The sequence below is a fragment of the Lithobates pipiens genome, unplaced genomic scaffold (assembly GCF_037356315.1).
Source record: "Lithobates pipiens isolate NorthernLeopardFrog02 unplaced genomic scaffold, aLitPip1_a1.2 Scaffold_10, whole genome shotgun sequence".
Lineage (NCBI taxonomy): Eukaryota > Metazoa > Chordata > Amphibia > Anura > Ranidae > Lithobates > Lithobates pipiens.
The window spans coordinates 196,330,161-196,352,551 of record NW_027507686.1 but is presented as its reverse complement, the minus strand read 5'-3'; positions in this window follow the sequence as shown (position 1 = coordinate 196,352,551).

Below are 22,391 nucleotides of genomic sequence, written 5' to 3'. Positions count from 1 at the left end.
GGTTGAGAATTTTGAGAGTCATTTCCCAGTGCGAAACACAGTGGGAAGCTTGGTGAATAGATCTGAAGGCTTGAGACCACTGTTCATTGGAGAAAGTGATGGACAGATCTCTTTCCCACCTTTTAAGGTTCTGTGTTTTGCAAAAGGAGTTTTTATCATTGATGAGATTATAAAATAGGGTTATGCCTTTAATAGATTGTTGGGCATTAGAGTAGAAGTGCCAGGCTTTAGGGGGCATTATCATTTTAGGGATTGGGTGGGCCCTCAAATAGTGGGAGATACGAAGACAGGAAACCATGATGTGCTTGGGAGCTTAAATTCAGTCATAATGTGGTCAGCGGATTTCGGCTGACCATCCGTAAACAAATTTGACAAGGAAGTGGCTCCCCCCGCTTTCAACTGATTTGTCGAGAGCAGGGGGAGTTTCACCTCCAATATTTCTATGGGAAAGTCATAAGGAACCGACTGTGAGTCGTTGCAGTTTAGTCGGAGGAGAAGCCTCCATGCTTGTAGAGATATCTGTGCCGAAGGCAACATGTTTCTTAAGGGCCATTGTTCCCACAAATCACTTAGGAGAAATAACCGGATGTCAGTCGTGTGTAGCAGTGCTTGTTCTAGGCTTACCCATAGCGGGGGATCTACCTGGTGAAACCAGTGATGTAGATGGTCAAGTTTAGTAGCCCAAAAGTAGTCCAGCAAATCCGGGTAACCCATTCCCCCTACTCTTTTGCAGACCACACAGTTCTTGATAAAAATGGCAATCTCATGTATATTGTATCCAGATTAGCATTAAGTGATGACAGTGGTTAAGGTATTGGTATGAGACAAACAAGCAGTAGAATATGTAAAATATTGCCAGGCTTGGCATGGGTTCATGAAGCATGGCTTCTGCTGGAGGGGTGGCAGTTTGCAGTGCACTATGGAGTTACAGTAATGCTGCTGGGAAAAGCCCCATTGTCAGGGAACCTCCGTAACAAACGCTCCTTTCCATATACCAGCCACCAATCTCCGTTCCTTCAATGCGACTGCGCGTGTGCCAAGTCGCAAGCGAGAACGAACGAGTCCCGGACCCAGCATGCGCACTGGCGCATCCACCTGAACAGGTATGTGGGTGCATGCCAATGAATCACGGCGCACAGCGCCCTATTTCAATGGGGAGTCTGCTTAGTGTCAGGGCCGGATTGTCTCAGCTTATTCCTGTATACCTGCTGTTACCTTGGTTGGCTTATCCTGATCCTGAACATGTGGCTCTCCTTGACTACTCTTTCAAATTATCCCTGCAACCTTGTCTGCCTCTGCTTGCCTGCACCGATCCCGGCTTGTACCTTGCTGCCAGCCCATTACCGACCTCTGCCTGTCCCCGACTGCGAGCCTGCCTTCCGTTTGTGTACCTCTCTGCCAGCCCGTTGCCAACTCCTGCTTATTCCTGACTTAACTGCAAGTGTCTCTGTTGCACTTTCCCTGGACTAGTCCGTGATCAGTATCTCACCTCCTCCACAAAGGCTCTGGTGTTCCTGATCTTCTACCACCTGTCTGCAGGCACCTGCACCCTTCCGCTGCCCTAGCAGTTCCTGTCTCAACCTCCAGGGGTGCTAGGACCGGGACCGTGCGAGAGACCGCCCTCGTCATTTCGGACGCCGCTGTAAGTTACGTGACACCCATGATCCTAACCTGGATACAAGAATGTTACCTCAAAGGCAGTTGTTATCCCTGTGCTGACCCTACTCCTTAGTAACTTTTTCCTGTCTGTGCTATATACTTTCCCTAACAAGGTGGGTCTCTAACCATGACCCACCACTTGCTCCGGGCATACCCGAATAAAATAAGTACCCTAATTTATAAGGTCCCAAACCAAGATGGCTGCTAAAGGTCACCAATAGTTGTAGTATCCAAACAGACAGCTGCTACCTCTGAGACACTGATGGAGTCCATGAAGGGAAATTCCATCCATAGACCACCCCATCTGTGTAATGGCACAGGGCCAACTACTGGATGGAGGAAAATCTGCACTTACCCACAAGCGTATTGCATGAGAGACAGTGCTAGATCAAGGTAGTATAGAAGATATGTAGACATCTTCCCTTTTTATTTCTACTTAGGAAGCAATAATAAACATTTAAAGGGCATGAGCAAATTAAAAGGGACTATTGTCTAATGCAGAGAAGGTACCTGGTTTATAGTAATCTATGATAACAAAAAAATGTACATACTATAATAATATTGAAAATCCTACTATTTCTATGTTCTTATCTAGCGTCTACGAAGGGTAAGCTTAATTAGTAGAGGACACAAGAATTTGGCACAGAGTAGCTGACAGCCCCTTTCCCTTCTATTGTGTGCTCTAACACTCCACATAACCAATAATGTTTACACAAATAATTGAACAATTAATTGTTTTTAGCTGTGACAACTAAGCATCTCCAATTCATTGTTATGCAAATCACCCTTTTGAATTAAAAATGATAATTTACATCAAATAAATGTGTATGCCTAACATAGGTCAAATAAAATGTGTTTTTAAAGGATATGAGCAGGAAAAGAGCTTTCATTAAATGAGTTTGGCTCGTCATATGCACATTAAAGGCTTTTTCAGCCACATGATTCCTTTATAATGGAAACCATTCACCTGACCACAGCAGTATTAATGACCTCCAATCAAAAGAATCTTTTTTCAGTATGTATTACGACCACAGTCTGCTGTAAAACCTTTAATTATTCTGTAAGGCCAGTGCTTTGCTGAAACACAGATGGTGCCGTTTGGACTTGTAATCCTTTGATCATTTGGGGTGTATGCAATTTCCTCTTCTCTACTGCACTTTGGTTTTTGTGCAAAATTTCCCATGTATAATTTTTAATTTACATGCAAATTTGCTTATATTACCTGTATGGTTGCACATTAATAAAGATTAGCAAAACTGAGGGTTTTTATTTCCCTGAAATTTCAGTAAAAAACTACTTTACTGAAATAATTTGGAGTCAAGGGGTAAAACTAAACTCTAGCCAGCCTTTAAAAATAAGTATTTTATGACCCCCTGTTCCCCAAATGATAAGGCTTAAATACATCCATCTATTTGTTCTGGTGACTAGAAAATAAGGCGAAATCATGAATTGTAGAGTTGTTATGAGGATAAATCTTCCAGTGGGGACAGATGTTCTGGTGACACATTTTGGGAGATTTCCATTTACAATACAATATGTGAAGGGAAACGTCCTCAGGAGGACACAGGCAGCAAACAATAACATGACTGGGATTTTAATTCTTCTCTATTCTATACAAAATTTTGAAAAAATACTTTACGTTCACCTTAAGGATTCAATGGACATTAAGTAAGGAAGTGGCTTTTAGCTATCTTGAACGTGTTCTTCCCCCAAAAAATGGTGCCTCATTGTGCTAATTTTAAATTTTTTACAGAAAGGTGAAAACAGTCAACAAAAGGAAAAAATAAATGTTCCTTGTGCAGGGAATTTGGCCTGGTATGTTTCAGGAGAGGAGAGGGATGCATGCTCTCTGCCCCCTTCTTTCCTGGTCATCTAGGCTGCATACATTTATAAGGGTCTGATGGGTATTTGGAGGGGAAATGCACAAAACAAAAGGTTGTCCCCCCACACACACCTAAATCTATACCAGGCCCTTATCCTAGATATGAAGCTGGTATCAATTTTTAAGGATAAGCCCATGCAAAAAAAATAAAAAATTCATGGGATCTTGCCAAAAATCTACACCAGAGGCTAAGCAGCCTAGCTGGTCAAGAAACAGAGGGGCGAGCATCGCCTTCCCCTCTTGAACTACTAGGATGTTAACCTAGAGAAGATACCTCCCCTAGGAGCCTCCCCTCTGGCAATGCATCTTGTCCCCATATTCATGAGAGCTCATCCTCATATCACTGCCTTGGTGGATGTGAGGGTCTGCAGGGGGAAGGAGGTTTTGGGAATCCGAAAACCTCTTTTAGGCAACTGAAATGCCAATGATACACCTACGCAAATATGAGATCCTGCGCTAATGATTCGCTTATGTCACGTTTGCTGTAAATGACAGCTCCCCAGCCAGATACTGATTGTGAACAAACCAGCTAGTGTTGTTGGCTGACATCACTGACCACATATGGTCATGATTATATATAGGCCATTAAGTCACCCGGCATCCCTAGCCACTTTGTTCCCAAACAAAAGCCAGCATGTTGCTTGCACTGCAGCACCCCTAATTGGCCTCTCTCAGCTCTGCTGTATAGACTTCAGTAAACTACAAGAGGATAATACCAAGTCAAATTCAAGTACTATGGACTCATGTACAGTTTTCATTAGCCCTCTGAAGAGCGATCGCCTTCTCACCACCTGTTTTAACCCCTCAAGTCCCAAACCACCGGGTACTGCCTACCAAACGCTAGAGGTGCATACTTGATGCTGTACTGCAATGCAAACCATTACAGCTATGTCATGTGTATTACCACATATTGCTCCCTTTGCAGTTTAAGGGGGTGATTGGAGTGCAATAAAAGCATGGCTTAACCATCTGTTTTTACCTCCCCACAACCGCAAGTGTAGACTAGGCCTAAAACTATTTGCATTTTAAAAAATACATTTAATGATATATTAAGGATTATAGAAATTAAGTTTAGCTTCAATATGTTCATAGTGAACTGTTCTATTTAAAATTATTTTCTTCCATTCAGCTCAGGTACCTTATTAGCATGCATGTCAGCACTATATAAAAATATATGAACTATCCATTAATATGGCTCAGGCTACAGTTGACAACTGTGGTTAGCTATTTCTTTCTGCTGTACTTTAGTTTCCAATCAGTGCAGATTAATGAGACATGTACCCAGAAGACAGAGTTCTCCCTTGGAACAAGAGCAAAGCAGGTGGGACCCACAGCCTGAGCTATTGCTTAGCGCTCTCAATCACAGAGGACACATTCAGAATAAAGGGGTGGAGATGAAGCACATGTTCAAGTCATCATTCATGTAAAATAGCCTCCTTAGTTTTTCCACATTAAAATTCTACCCAGAAAGTATTAAAAATTCCATTAGCTTTCAATCATCTCAAAGCCGGCTACTGGAGTCTCATATTTATTGCAACGTGGGATTATCTCTGTGCATTCCATTACATTCATCTAATTGGATATAAAACTAATCAGCTTCTGCACCTCTCATCTAGGAGTGTAGACATTATAGTAATTATAGTTAATAACTGTCATCTAGCTGACCTGCATTTATCTGTATCCTGGAAAAGTGCTCCAATAGCCTTTTTTTAATGGGATAGTCACTTGTCACCCTTAATGAAGTAAATAGGATTGATGCAGTACACATGCCTTGTGAACATGCTCTATCTGATGTGAAATGACGATGTACAGAATGCAATAGCATAGTATAATCAATACAATGTCAGTTTACCACAGGTAGAACGATAAGATGAATATTGATTGGTTGCCACAGGTTACAGTCTCATGTATTATGCTCTTTACTTTTTTCAGAGGCTGGAGTATGTTTCTATTTTTGCTTTGGTTGACAAATATAAATTTACTTTCTAACACAAAATTAAATTGTGAAAAAAAAGAAGGGCGGAAAAAGTACTTATCTGCTACTAGAAGCACAGGTCAAGTACACCCAAATGCCTGATTAAGGCACCATTCACACTTTTAGGACTCCAAAGTTGCTTTCGACTTTGGTGTGCAGCTTTGATGCAACTTTGGATGGGTGCAGCTTGGATATTACTTTGATTTTGATCAGTGATAATGGACAACTGTTGCACACAAGTTGCATTGTATAACATTCAGGTACGAATTTCATGCAACTTCTGAGGGTTAACATTGAAGTCTATGGCCCTCAAGTTGCATGAAAGTCGGACCAATGTAGTGCTTGAACTATTTTGAACTATTTTGAAGTTGCTGCCACTTTAAGTTGTGCATATATGAACGGTTATCATTAGAAAACATGGGGAATGACTTGTCATGCAACTTTGATGTCTAAAGATGCATGACAAGTCACACGAGTGTGAATGGTGCCTTACAGGTCTACATTTTTCAGTCCATCTCCCCAGTCTCTTCAGTTCAGATGAGCTTTGGCATACCAATATGGATCATGCCACCTGTGTATAGAGCCTAGTCCTTTTTCTCCTCTCTTCCTAAGCCTCACTAACCTGAAGTTGAGTTTGGAGGAGCCTTTGCCTACTCCCTGTACTTTGCTTCCCAAACCAATACTTTGAAATGAGCCAACAAGTCACATGACTATCGGCACTAGGCCCTGACTACTATTCAACTACAGATTAATTCACTGATGATTGAAAGTCCCATTGACGTCAGGAATAGAGCAGCCTAGGATCCAAATATGATATTTACACATCATCTCTACATAGGTTCATCCAAACAAAGAAAATAATCTGAAAGGAACAAATCTTGGACATCTTTTGTCCAACACTAGCACATATAAACTAGTAGGCCTTACTAATGGCCTAGTGAGGGTAAGCCCTTGTACACACGGTCGAAGATTCCGACGGAATGTGTCCTATCGGACCGTTTTGTCGGATATTGCGACTGTGTGTGGTCTCCATCGGACTGTTTCTATCGGAATATCCGACGGACCAACTTTTCCAACTTGCCGGTAAAATTTTCCAACAAAATGCTCCAAATGGACATGCTCCGATCATATGTAGCCTACTCCGACAGACAAAGTGCCACGCATGCTCAGATCAAATTTCTAGACCAAAGCTATTGGCTACTAGCCTGAACGTAGTCCCGTCCTAACGAAATAACGTCATCACGTTATGTACAATCGGATTTTCCGACAACTTTGTCCGACCGTGTGTATGCAACAGTTTCGGACAAAATCCTTCGGACAAAATCCGACGGATTTGGTTGCCGGAATCTCCGACCGTGTGTACGGGGGCTTAGTGTACAAGAGGGAGACAGGCCAAACTCACGGCCCAACAAGTTTCTCCTGACGCAATACTTCTGTGATTTCCAGTCAATTTTGGGTGCACGTGTATAGGATTATACAGTACATTAATGTTATAAGCTATCTGTTGAATTTTTTTTAACATGATAACTAGTTCCATTGGTTATATAAATTACCATTAAATAATTAATCACTACTAAAGTCTAAAGACCAGTCTTCAATGTGAAAAGTACAACAATGCCCTTTCACACTGGCAAATCCTACAGCTCTTACTTTTCAAATGGCCAGACAAAGAAAAAGTCCTACACAAACCCCTGCTGCTGGCTAAATTGGGAATATGGTGGAACTTCTAGGGTTTTTTGGGGATCTATTGTACTCCATGATTTATCAGGACAATCATACAAGATCCAAGACATTGTATGTGTAGTGATGACACTTTGGACAAAGTGTCTGTCATGTACAAATTTAGTTTTTGCCTCAGAACAGTAAATGGGTTCTGAGGGTTAATTGCGTAGGTTCAACTTTGGCATCAGTTTGGCTGGGCTGTGTTAGAGTTCTGCCTGGTCATGTGTACAGTTAGGTGCACGACAGGCTCAGAACCAGGCCTGGTTGGACGTTTTAGGTATCAGCCCCACTGGGAGTCTGGGGAAGGGTACTTAAGATGTGGAAGTCACCTGTTCTAGGTTAGTTTGTGAGGCCTTAGTGGTCTGTTCCTGATTCTGGACCGGGGTAGCCCTGCGAAGGGTCCCGGTCACGGGAGCGTTCGTTGCTCCGCAGCATGCTTTGGTTGGCTAGCCCCAGTGGTCCCGCCTGGTCTGGGGTAGAGATCCGTCTGTTCCTGAGTCTCGGAACCAGCTGGTCCAAGACGCAGTAACTAAGGGAGGATTCAAGGCATCCGGGTGTGCTCTCGGCTTGGAGGGGCACCGCAGCTCGTGTAAGTGACCAGGAGAGGACTCTTTGGAGGAGGGCCAACAAGCTGGCATCCTGAGAAGAGGACACTGGCGAATTCATGCTTTTTCCAATACTGCCAAGGAGACAGAGAACATTCCAGGTACTGAGGAAAAAGGTTCCCTTTGCTTCTGTTACCAGTTACTTAAGGCCAAAGTTTTCACAAGTTCCGGGTCAAAGTGCTGACTGCCATAATCTCTGGCTAGAGGTTTGTTCAGCCTTGAAGCGCCCAGCTGCGAATGGATACTCTCTGGGTGGTATTAGAGACTTTCTGGTATTAGCAGTTCAAGGTGCCCGAGTTTCTTCACCCTTGCCTTCTGTTCCCATATGAGACTGTGTTGTTGGATGTTACCCCTGCAAATAAAAACCTTTTCTAAAGGACTTTTATGGTGTCAGCATGTTGGGTACTAACTCTGGGAACCCCTAGACGTGGAAGAACTAGCCAAGCGGAGGTAACCGGTAAGCCCAAATGTTAAGGCCGTCCTGCCAAGGGTTATGGCCGCTACAAATGTATGTATCACGCTTACCCCTAGCATTGATGGCCAGGCACCATGGCTGGCTCTATGTTCTTCACCTATAGCCTCTTTCCCTTAAAGAAAGCAAGCCTACATGTACTCAGTTGCCAACAAGTTTTAGCGCATTTGTGAGAACCTTGTGGACAGCCTTCCCAGAAGAGTTTAAGCTGTTATAGCTGCAAAAGGTGGGCCAAACTAACTTTTAACCCTATGGACTAAGACTGGGATGCCATTAAACTATATATATATATATATATATATATATATATATATATAGTATATATGTCTTTTGAGATACATTTGTGCCTACAGCTTTGTAGTGTTCAGTGAAGCACAGACACGGTTTAATATTGTGATAATGTGAATACATACAGTTTTAGTTAGAGTGTACATTTAATGGCCTAATAATATCCTTTAATGTAATGTACTTTTAAATATGTATATAAAATGATCAGAACTCCCACACATACATAACTTTACTGTCATTTGGTTTTATATTACCTTATACAACTTGCCAAACAAAGTTTTAGTGCCTAAAGTTTATTCAAATATTTCAGCTTAGTCAAAGTTAATGGTACATCTCCAGAGATTTGTGGACTTAGCTCCAGAATGTGTATTACTAAGAAATGATTTTCTAGTAGAGATGCATGCAAATTATAGTCTGTGGTTATTTATATGACATCTGAAGCTTATATATTTTAAGCAAACGTCTTAAAGAAATGCACAAGCAAGTAAAAGGCAAAAAACAAGTAGGCTAAAGCATCACATGTGCAATATACGGTACACTACGAACAATTCTGTAATCAGTAAAAAAAATAAAAATAAAAAAAATCCAACCAACACTAAATTTACCACTAAATCACAATATTAGGACAAATTAAAGTGACAGGCATGCAATATTAGTCCTACATCTGTCTTTTGCCTACCTACATCCCCAATACATATAGAGAAAGAGAGAGAGAAACTCCCAAAAAATTTTTTTTCAAATGGTACTATGTGACACATACTGATAATATCTTAAAACGTTTTTAACTAAATATTATATCAGGATACTCTATATGCACAATACTGTATGTCTCTTAGCGTAAAATTTTACAATAAACCCAACTAGCCTAAAAAATGTCCCCTCCCCTCTCCTAACACCTATTATGACTAACCTGTGTAAGAAATACATTCCTGTGTATTCCCATTTTAATGGCACTCCATTACAGTCATGTGATCCCCCTCTGTCAGCCAATGGCAGCCACAGGGGAGAAGAGAAAGCACAACAATGACTGATAATGGCTGGGAGTGGTGGTGTCACCCAAAGGCTTACTATGGCCCATCCGTTGTTGACAATGCCTGCTCTTCCCTGCAGCCACCACCAGGGTGGATAAAAATCGGATTGTTTTTATTTAACCACTTTAATACAGGGCACTTCGCCCCTTCCTGCCCAAGCCAATTTTCAGCTTGTCAGCACTGTCGCTGTTTAAATGACAATTGCACGGTCATGCTACACTGTACCCAAACAAATTTTTTATCATTTTAGTACGTTTTCTCCTTCACTTATGGGCACTGATGAGGCTGCTCTGACGGGCACTAATAAAGTGTCACTGATGAGCGTGGATGAGGTAGCACTGATATGCAAAAATGATGGGCACTGATGGGCACTGATATGCAGCACTGGGCACTCATAGGCAGCACTGATGTGCACACATAGGTGGCACTGATGGGCATTAATAGATGACACTGATTGGTACTGAAAGGTTGCACTGATGGTTACTTATGGGTGGCACTGGACACTGATAGGTGGGCACTGATGGGAATGGATGGACACTGATAGGTGACACTGATGAGTGGCATTGTGTGATACAGATTGATGGCACTGATGGGAATCACTGATTAGGAGACACTGGCAGGTATTGCTGGAGGGCACTGATTGGCATTATGTGTGGGCACACATTGCCACCCATGGCCACCAGAAATACCTTACCTGGTGGTCATCAGTGGTGGCCATCTCTGGTGGTCCTGGTGGCATCCTTGGTGGTCCTGGGTGAGCATCCGGGGGGGGGGGGGGATGGGCTGATAAATCAAGAGAGCAGCCAATCGGCTCTCCTCTACTCGCGTCTGTCAGACGCGAGTGAGGAAAAGCTGATTAACGGCTCTTGTTGTCTACATTGTGATCAGCCATGATTGGGCAAGGCTGATCATGGGGTTAAAAGTCTCCATCAGAGACTCTTTACCTAGATTAGGGTTGCAGTGTGTCAGAGTGACATGCCACAACAATGATCGCTGCGATGCGCGCCCCTTAGTAGAGCGCAGCGGCTTGTTATCCTGGTCACGTCATGACATCCGGTCAAGATAGCACAATCACTTTGCCGCCATCATTTTGCTATATGGCGGATGGCAAGTGGTTAAATTTGATTTTTTTCATTTAAATTTGAGTTTTTTGTTTTTTTATCAAATTTATTTTAGTAAAATGCTTTTGGGTTAAAAATCAATCTAAAGATAGCTTTCTATTTAAAATGCATTAATAATTTAGTTTATTCAGCATGAAAGGAGATTAGTTATGTAGCATGAGGCTGTATATTCTGCAATATTTACATTTTTGGTAACTTTGAAAAAATTATAAGGGAGAAGGGAAAGGGGAAACAGAGAAACATTCACATAAAAGACCTCAAGGAAAAGTGTTGGTTCTATTGGACTTTTTAGGCAAAAAATAAAAAACAATATATTCAAAAGTATTATTTATTTAAAAAAAAAAAACTAAAATTTGTAACAAAGACAAAAAAAGACGGGATTTATAAAAAAAAATGTTGTCTTTGTTTCAAATTTTAGTTTTTTTTTTTTTTTAATGAGATAAAACAAAGATTCCTATATCCCATTGTTTTGCAAATCTATGTACACTACAAACTGTATGATTGAATCGGCTCTGATATCTCTGTTTTACTAACCTGATGGCTTATTATTCTAAATAGGAAACCTTCCTTTGGTGTGCAAATATTAAAGATTATAACTACCAGCAAGAATAATTCCTTACATTTAAAGAGCACATGTCATTTCAGATCCATCATGGCAGCACCTGTTAGCAGGCATCCAGTCACCTGCTGCCGCCACGTTCTACACCTTGTTGTATCACTGCCGCATCACCAGCCGTCCCATTACAGTAAACGGGACTGTCAGTGAGTCAACAGTGGGTCAGAGGTGGAGCCGCTGCAGGACAGAGAAGACACTTGCTCTTTAAGGCTCCTTTTACACTGGGGCGAGAGCGGCTTCGGTGGTAAAAGGGCGCTATTTTTAGAGACGCTTTACTGTCGTTTTAGCGGTGGTATTTGGCCACTAGCGGCCGAGAAAGCTGTTTGCTGGCGGTATAGCTGCGCTGCCCCATTGATTTCAGGAATGGTGAAGGAATGGCGTATACACCGCTCCTTCACTGCTCCAAAAATGCTGCTAACAGGACTTTTTTTACTGTTCTGCTAGTGCACCGCTCCAGTGTTAAAGCCCTCGGGGCTTTCACATTGGAGAGACAGGTCGGTTTGCAGGTGCTATTTTTAGCACAATAGCATCTGCAAAATGGCCCAGTGTGAAAGGGGTCTTAAAAGTATTATTTAAATTGAGTTGATTTAAATCAAGTCTTTTTACTAGTGATCTAAATCATTATTTAAATTGTGATTTAAATCAACTTGATTTAAATCAAATCCCCCCTGGCCGCCACTGACTGATACTGTGGAGTCAGATCACATGACTGTACTGAAGCAGCCTGAAAATAGATAAGTGCAGTATATAGATTCTTCTTACACAGGTTACTCAGCATAGGTGTTAGGCTACTTTCACACTGGGGCGTTGCGGGCGCTGGCGGTAAAGCGGCGCTATATTTGGCGGCTCATTACCGTAATTTTATCCGCACTATTTGGCCGCTAGCGGAGCAGTTTTAACCCCTGCTAGCGGCCAAGAAAGGGTTAAAACCGCCCGCAAAGCACCGCTGCAGGGGCGCTTTGTAGGCAGGTTTGTAGCGCTGCCCCATTGTTTTCTATGGGAAGGGGCGCTTTAGGAGCGGTAAATACACTGCTCCTACAGCGCTCCAAAGATGCGGCTTGCAGTCTTTTTGGACCGTCCTGCAAGCGGACCGCTCCAGTGTGAAAGCCCTTGGGGCTTTCACACGAAGAGACAGTAGTGGCTGTTTTAGGGCGCTTTGCAGGCATTATTTTTAGCGCTGTAGTGCCTGCAAAGCACACCAGTGTGAAAGGGGACTTAGGAGGAGAGAGGGAGCATTTCTAGGATTGGGGTACTTTAGGTATATCCAGGAATTTTACCTTAAACATACGTTTTAAGACTATCTATGTTAAAGATTAAAACACAGGTAAAATTATTGTACATGAACTGTTCTACAAAGGTTTCATATTTTTGTTCAGCCAGTGTGTGACCCAGGCACCCCTACCAGACATCACAACTAGGTCAGCAAATACACTTTTCCTTACAGCAGTTAAATAATAAGTATAGTCACCAAATTGCCCCCTGATTTGCCCTTCTGATAATACAGCACATTGATGAAGTCATTACTCTGCTCTTTCCACCTTTAAACATTTTAAAACCAATGACAGGACTGTACACAGCAATAGAGCAATGATTGGCCCATAGAGTTTCCATCCCCTCTATTAGTTTGAGTGCTGCTTTACAGGGACATTGCATGAGGCTAACATCTACTGTAAATATATTCAAATATCTATGGGATTTCTATTAAAGATGCATTTTATGATTTTTAATAAATATATAATTGGGTTTAAAAAGGTGGTTTGAATATCCACCTGGAGCTTGGCTTTAGATCAAATTTCCTAGCAAAGACATTGATCTCAGATTGTATAATTTTGGGTGTTTATATTTTTGGCTTAAAACACCAAAAAATTTTGCTAAGTGCACATGTTTGCTTTTCACACGATCGGCCCGCTTGAATCCTCCTGTCCGTTTTTTCAGGCGGATCTGAGCCGGCCACTGTGTTGCTTTTGATATAAAATATGATTTTTTTATAAGACTGCCATAGCATTCTGGTTTCACAGACACAGAACTTCTCAAACAAATGCTGTTAGATACAATGGCCATGTAGATACATAAATACATTTCCAGAAGGGATAGGTCTGGGGATGCACCATTTAATCTTAGGGCTTGCTGGGAGGTCTTGTATTAAACAGCAAGATTCATGAAGCCACTACCCTTTTAAGCCAGTTAGGGTAGCTAGAGAAAACTAATACAAAATCTGCCAGTTCAGTAGATAAGATCAAGACCAGGCAGGAAGAATGCAAGCAGAAAATAACTTTTACAGAGAAGAAAGGGAATGTGGGAGAGAAGACAGGAGGTGAAGAGAAAACCAGGCTAGTTATTTCCAGGAAAGAAATGTGGGTGGACGTATTAAAAGCAGGAGTACCTAAATATGAGATAGATGGGATTTATACTGCAGAAATGCTGAAGAGGTGGAAACATTTAGTGGGGAAAACTGTCAGAGTTAGAAGCACTACCCCTAGTGAAGATAACATCAGCCTAGACTTAGAGAAAACAGAGCAGATCCCTCCTGTTAGCCTCAAAACAATTCGCAAAACTGAACATGAATCCAAACCCAAATGCCTTTATACTGGGGGGAAGTTGGAGAGAATCAGAAAAGTGGACTGGGAGGTTCCTTATCCTTTATGAAGGGAGGGTATGTCTCCTGTAATAGCAGTGAGGAACTGCTTTAAGTCCTTTCTCATCTCTGGTTTTCCCAGTAAATAAACCATGGGACATATAGAATGACTGTGGATTACAGAGGTCTAAACAAAGTGGCACCTCCATTGAAGTCAGCTGTACCGGATATGATCTCAATTGTTGAGAAAATTGCTAAAGAGTCAAGAGAATATCATGCTGTGATAGACCTGGCTAATGCTTTTTTTTCAATTTTGATAGACCCAGAGTGTCAAGACCAGTTTGCTATGGCGTGGGATGGCCACCAGTACAATTTCACTGTCCTTCCGCAAGGCTATCTTTATTCTCCAATGATTTGTCATGGACTGATTGCCCGAGATTTAAGTACCCTGAATTTGAAAGTCGGTGTGTTTCCCTACATCGATGACATCATGATCTTGGGATAAAAGAAGATGTAACTGAAGCACTGCACCTGCTGATACAGCACTTGGAGAACAGAGGGTAGGCTATCAACAGAGACAAAGTCCAAAGTCCTGCCACAGAGGTGAAATTCAAAGGAATGATGTGGACTGGGCCACAGAGGAAAATTCCAGAGACAGTTGTGCAAATCTAAGCGCTGTCACCCCCTACTACAAAAAAAGGAGGCACAGAAGTTGATTGGAGTTGCGGGATTCTGGAGATTGTTCATCCCACATCTTGGACTGCCTCTGAGGCTTATATACAATGTTACTCAGAAAAAAACTGAGTTCTCATGAGGTTCAGGGCAGCGGACAGAATTCCTTGCCGCTAAAGAAGCCATTTTGAAGCATCAAGGATTAGGACCCGTGAGACAAGGAGTTATATTTCAACTGGATGTTGAGCAGGATGGTACCATATCTTGGTGTCTGTGGCAGCCAAATGAAAAGAAAGGACTGAGAGCAATACCCACTGGATTTTGGTCCAAGCAACTGACAAGGGCACAGAAGAGATACACACCCCTAGAGAAGTACCTGTTTGGGGCCTACACAGCCCTTCAATGTAGAGACCATTACAGGAAAGGATACAGTCACCATCCATACTGCATTGCATGGTGGGTGAGGGATAATTGACTGACCACTAGGGCAGCTGTAGCCCAGAACCAGACACTGATGAAATGGAAGTGGCACCTTCAAGAAAGAGGGGGTATTGCAGCTGAGGATGTCAGAGACATTTCAAAACAGTTGGCAGGACTTGTTAGTTTTACCAGAACCCAGCCAGGAGAAAACAATTCCTGTGCTGCAGTCATCCCCCATTCAAGAGGCTCCACCCTTTGAGTCTTTGTCAGAAGACATGAAGGAGTCAGCGCTGGTTCACTGATGGTTCAGCCATAGTTGCCTGATCTGGGCGTCAATGGACAGCAGCAGCCTACAACACAAGTACAGACACAGTCCTGAAGGAGACCGGAATTTGAGGGTCCAGTCAGTATGCAGAGTTGAAAGCTGTAGTGATGACTCTTCAGGATCCTTCTTCCCATGTCATTATCTACACTGACAGCTGGGCAGTCTTTAAAGGACTGACAACTTGGATTCTGTCTGATTCATGGTTTCTGACAGATCTTCTTGGAAATATCAGTATATTTCCTCTCCTCCCTATTCATGTTCTTTGGGAGGGTCATAAGTGGATACAGGCAGGTGGCAAAGTGTTGGTCAGATATCCAGGCAAGAAGCCAGTTAGAGGAGAGATTGTAGCTGAAGGGCCGGGATCGACTGTTTATGCATTATTAGAAGGAACAGATAATTTGCTTTGTTTTCCACTCCACAGGCTGTCTCCGACCAGAGAAAAATGGTTACATGATGGATAGAATGATGGAAGAACATAAGAGCTGTGGAGAGCAAGGCCTTTGATGTATTACAAGCCTGGACTTGTTTCTAAAGAACTTTAGAATGGACTTTCTAATGAACTTTTAGCCAAAAACTGAAACACCTTCTCAGTGACAGAAATATGTGAGGGGTTGCATTCAAGGAAAGTTGATGTTTAGAATGAGTTTAGTAATGAAGAGATTTTCTGTGTGTAGTCTGAGGGAAAAAAAATCAAGGGTGGAATGTGTTGCATTTGATATAACATATTATTTTTCTATAAGACTGCCATAGCATTCTATTTTTACAGACACATAACTTCTCAAACAAATGCTGTTAGATACAATGGGGATGTAGATACCATTGTTGTATTCAATTGACAGTGAATAGGCTATTGTCTCTATAGCTACAGTAAACAGTTGATATATTACCTATTGCATGTATTATACCAGAGTGCCATTTTGAGGTAGAATTTGAGAGTGCATCTCTAATTAAAAATGTAGAGATAATTTCTGTTAGTCGGTTGTTAAGGTAAACAAGTTTGTAACCATTGTCAACAAACTGGGACATATAAAAAGGGATTGTCAGGGATAAGCTGGAAGCCAATCATCATGCATTAGAACCAAGGACACTCAAATCTGTTCCAGCCAAGAAGAAGGTGCCTGATCTCCAGAAGCAATGGAGATCATGAACACACAGTAACTGGAATTAAAGAGGAGCTGCACCTAAAAAAAAAATATTAAAAGCCAGCAGCTACTAATATTGCAGCTGCTGACTTTTAATAATATCACACTTACCTGTCCCAGGTTCCAGCGATGTTGGCGGCAGATAACGAGCGATCGCTCGTCTCGCTGCAGCCACCGCCGCCATCCTCTGTCAGGGAATCGGGAAGTGAAGCATGAGGGCTTCACTGCCCGGTTCCCTACTGCGCATGTGCGAGTTGCGCTGCGCTTCTCTTACGGTCCCCCGCTGTGTCTCTGGGAACTGTGTGTTTCCCAGAACACAACGGGGGCGGGGGGCGGAGCCATGCGGGGGTGGGCGGAGCCATGCGGCGGTCTGGCCGGAAGTGGGTGCAGATACCTGGATTATCCAGGTAACTGCACCCCCCTCCCCCCCGAAAGGTGCCGATTGTGTCACCGGAGGGGGGGAGGGATAATACTAGCGGAACTTCCCCTTTAGGGTGAAGAACCGCTTTAAGTAACTTTTAAGCATACTTTTACTATGTATAGACTATAGTTTTTGTTTATTTGCTAGGCATCTTGCTATAAGATATCTGTCAGTCTTGTATTGTATTCCTAATATTATAATAGTTTTGTATGTACAACATTTTTGTATAGTAAAAGCACATTTACACACTGCAGAGGTCTCAGCTTCCTTGCTTATACCACAAAGTAACCTTGCTAGATAGACACAAGCAAAAAAACAGCCACCTATTAACTTCTATGGGCAGGTGGATGTCAGTGGAGATGTCTCACAGCATGTAGGTGAGAACTAAGTTAGGTTACCTTAAGTTGCAATAACCACCCACACACTTTGTGTGGTGATGCCCAGTATCCCTTATATGAGTTTTTGATATTGTGCAGCATAAACAAACAAACATTATTTGGCACAGATATATAGATATAATCAGTATATGCACGGCAGTGCAGATACGTACAGTACTGCATTCACCATCTGCATTACCAGAGGGCAGATTCAGCAAGAAGGGGTACCGTTCCTTAAGAAGATGTATTTAGGGTAAAGTAGTGCTTCGCATTGGATTCATGTCTCCTGAAGTATCAGCAACAACCAAGGAACCTTTCCTGAGCTGTCCCTATTCTACAGGAATATTTCCTTTCGCTTTGCACTCTTTCTTACAAGTGGGTTCCAGTCTCTGGCCACACACTCGCCAGAATCACACCAAAGTAAAGTGGGTTCCCTTATTTAAAATGTTCCCTCACCCAATTTGGCCACCAAAGTCTCCAGAATTCAGTGTCCAATTAGACCACTTCTCCTCTCGAGGCACTGTATGGAATCCCTAAGGGTTCAATACCCTTATGAGACTCCCCTTGCCCTGTAATAATGGTACAGAACCACCTACAGGAAGGAGGGCTAACTGCACCAGCCTACAAGCATATGACTTGTAGTGCTGCAACTTTTCCTTTGTGTAATGCTATGTTTCAGACAAAAAAAGGACCTCAAGATATGCTAAAAGAAAAAGTAAAATAAGTCTCGTCATTGTTGTCATTGAAAGTAAAGTAAGCCCCATTTTTGGTGTCAGTAGGGGTAAAATAAGACCCTTTTTGTGTTAGTGGGAGTAAAATGTAGCAGAAAAATATACCCCAACTGTTGGCACAAGTGGGAGCAAATAAGGTCCCAAATCAGCATTATCACTCTCATTAGCAACTTATCATCCCGTCCCCGTCAACTCTTCTCTGCCTTCAACTCTCTACTTCGTCTTCCACCACCTCCACTCACCAACTCACTCACTGCCCAGGAGATTGCCAGTCACTTCAAACAGAAGATTGATACAATTTGTGAGGAGATCTCTACTGTTCCGATACCCTCCACGCATTACCCTTCATGCCCACAGGCACAATCATTACTTCCCTCTTTCAACCCCACCACTATAGATAAGGTTGCTAAACTACTTGCTAATGTCCACCTTACCACCTGCCCTCTGGATCATATTCCCTCACAAATGCTACGTTCACCCTCTGGCTCTATGCTACACTCTCTAACCCACATCTTCAACCCCTCACTCTCTTCTGGCATCTTCCCCAACTCTCTAAAACATGCACTTGTCAGACCCATACTTAAAAAGCCTTCACAGGACCCATCCAATCTTAACAACTTATGCCCCATCTCCTTGCTCCCCTACTTGTCCAAACTCCTTGAACGTCTGGTCTACAACCAACTGAGCGTCCAACTCGCTGATAATAGCCTTCTTGATTCCCTTCAGTCTGGATTTCATCCTCAACACTCAACAGAAACTGCTCTCATAAAATTAACAAATGATCTACTAACAGCCAAAACCAACTGACACTATTCTGTACTCCTACTCCTGGACCTCTCTGCTGCCTTTGATACGATTGACCACTAGACATGTGCATTCGTTTTCGTCCGAATGCATTTTCGTCCGAATTTCAGCTATTTTCGTTTTCGTTTTGACAAACGATAACGAAAGCACAAAATCCGAAAAACGAAAGATCCGACATAAATAAATGCTTTATTTTCGTTTTCATTGTTACAACAGTTCGATATAGAATAGGAGATTCGACATGACTCTGACAACAATCTGTGTCTATAGAACCTGTGTTCGAATGTGCCTAACCTTACCTCTATTAGTCCAAGATTATATAGAGAAAATATTCGACAGAGAAAAAAGATTTGACAGAGAGAAAAGATTCTGCAAGATACTGTCCTAAAAAGTGTTTGGGGACCCGGGTCCTGCCCCAGGGGACATGTATCAATGCAAAAAAAAGTTTTAAAAACGGCCGTTTTTTCGGGAGCAGTGATTTTAATAATGATTAAAGTGAAACAATAAAAGTGTAATATTCCTTTAAATTTCGTAGGGGGGGGTTGTCTATAGTATGCCTGTGAAGGGGCGCATGTTTCCCGTGCTTAGAATTGTCCCTGCACAAAGTGTCATTTATGCAGGAAAAAAAGTCCTTTAAAATCACTCGCAGCTATTATGAATTGTCGGCTCCCGTAATACAGAGAACACTCATTGAAAGTCATTGATAAAAAAATAAATAAATAAATAAATAAATAAAAAGCGTGGGGGTCCCCCAAATTCAATTACCAGGCCCTTCAGGTCTGGTATGGATATTAAGGGGAACCCTGCCTCAAATTTAAGAAAAAATTTGACGTGGGGTTCCCCCTAAATATCCATAACCAGACCCTTCAGGTCTGGTATGGATATTAAGGGGAACCCCGCGTCAAATTTAAAAAAAAATTGACGTGGGGTTCCCCCTAAAAATCCATACCAGACCCTTTATCCGAGCACGCAACCTGGCAGGCCGCAGGAAAAGAGGGGGGGACGAGAGAGCGGCCCCCCCTCCCTCCTGAACCGTACCAGGCCACATGCCCTCAACATTGGGAGGATGCTTTGGGGGTCTGTGACCCCTCAAAGCACCTTGTCCCCATGTTGATGAGGACAAGGGCCTCATCCCCACAACCCTGGCCGGTGGTTGTGGAGGTCTGCGGGCGGGGGGCTTATCAGAATCTGGAAGCCCCCTTTAATAAGGGGACCCCCAGATCCCGGCCCCCCCCTGTTTGAAATGGTAAGGGGGTACAAAAGTACCCCTACCATTTCACAAAGAAAGTGTAAAAATTTTTTAAATAAAACAAACACACTTTTGAAAAATTCCTTTATTAAAAATAAAAAAATAAAAAAAAGATTCCAGCGGCGGTAATCCACTCTTGCTATCCATCGACGGACGGTCATATCTCCAGCGATGTCTAATATCATCCAGCGCAGCGCAGCATCCTTCTTCTGTCTCCGTGGAGGAGACACTACAGGCATTCCGGCGGCTGACGTTTGTTATATACGGAGGGCGGGGCCACCCGTCACCTGACCCCGCCCCCCTCTGACGCAAGGGGAAACCCGGGGTTCCCTGTGACGTAGGGGTGACCCGCACCCCTCTGATGTAACACAGGCAGGTTTCCGTTACATCAGAGGGGGGCGGGGTCACCCCTACGTCACGGGGAACCCCGGGTTTCCCCTTGCGTAAGAGGGGGGCGGGGTCAGGTGACGGGTGGCCCCGCCCTCCGTATATAACAAACGTCAGTCGCCGGAATGTCTGTAGTGTCTCCTCCACGGAGACAGAAGAAGGATGCTGCGCTGCGCTGGATGACATGAGACATCGCTGGAGATATGACCGTCCGTCGATGGATAGCAAGAGTGGATTACCGCCGCTGGAATCTTTTTTTTATTTTTTTCTTTTTAATAAAGGAATTTTTCAAAAGTGTGTTTGTTTTATTTAAACATTTTTTACACTTTCTTTGTGAAATGGTAGGGGTACTTTTGTACCCCCTTACCATTTCAAACAGGGGGGGGGCCGGGATCTGGGGGTCCCCTTGTTAAAGGGGGCTTCCAGATTCTGATAAGCCCCCCGCCCGCAGACCTCCACAACCACCGGCCAGGGTTGTGGGGATGAGGCCCTTGTCCTCATCAACATGGGGACAAGGTGCTTTGAGGGGTCACAGACCCCCAAAGCATCCTCCCAATGTTGAGGGCATGTGGCCTGGTACGGTTCAGGAGGGAGGGGGGGCCGCTCTCTCGTCCCCCCCTCTTTTCCTGCGGCCTGCCAGGTTGCGTGCTCGGATAAAGGGTCTGGTATGGATTTTTAGGGGGAACCCCACGTCAATTTTTTTTTAAATTTGACGCGGGGTTCCCCTTAATATCCATACCAGACCTGAAGGGTCTGGTTATGGATATTTAGGGGGAACCCCACGTCAAATTTTTTCTTAAATTTGAGGCAGGGTTCCCCTTAATATCCATACCAGACCTGAAGGGCCTGGTAATTGAATTTGGGGGACCCCCACGCTTTTTTATTTATTTATTTATTTATTTTTTTATCAATGACTTTCAATGAGTGTTCTCTGTATTACGGGAGCCGACAATTCATTATAGCTGCGAGTGATTTTAAAGGACTTTTTTTCCTGCATAAATGACACGTTGTGCAGGGACAATTCTAAGCACCAGAAACATGCGCCCCTTCACAGGCATACTATAGACAACCCCCCCCTACGAAATTTAAAGGAATATTACACTTTTATTGTTTCACTTTAATCATTATTAAAATCACTGCTCCCGAAAAAACGGCCGTTTTTAAAACTTTTTTTTGCATTGATCCATGTCCCCTGGGGCAGGACCCGGGTCCCCAAACACTTTTTAGGACAGTAACTTGCAAATTAGCCTTTAAAATTAGCACTTTAGATTTTGAACGTTGGAGTCCCATAGACTTTAATAGGGTTCTAAAGTATGCTATATACTAGCTCCGTCGAATCTTCTTTATACATTCGACAGACACCATAAGCCTTCAAAGACAGATTCGACCGTGATTCATGTGGATTTTCGGACGAATGCAATTTTTGAACGAAAAATGAAATAAATAAAAACGAATTTCGGGAGTAACTAAATAAATTAAGTTTTCAGACGAAAACGAAATTCCGAAACGAAATATTTTACTCTGCACATGTCTATTGACCACCCCCTCCTCCTCAAAAAACTCCACATTTTTGGTCTCCGTGACTGCACTCTTCGCTAGTTCTCTTCCTACTTATCCAACCACACCTTTAGCATTTCCTACAACTCTACTTCCTCTTCTCCTCTTCTCAGTTGGGGTCCCCCAAGGTTCTGTTTTTGGACCTCTCCTATTTTCAGTCTACACCTCCTCCCTCGGTCAGCTGATAGCCTCCCATGGCTTCCAATACCACCTCTACATTGACGACACCTAAATATATTTCTCTACCCCTCAGCTCACTCCCTCTGTCTCCTCATGTATCACTTATTTACTAATCAATCTATCCAAAACAGAACTTATAATTTTTCCTCCCCCATATGCCCCTTCCCCTGATCTCTCTGA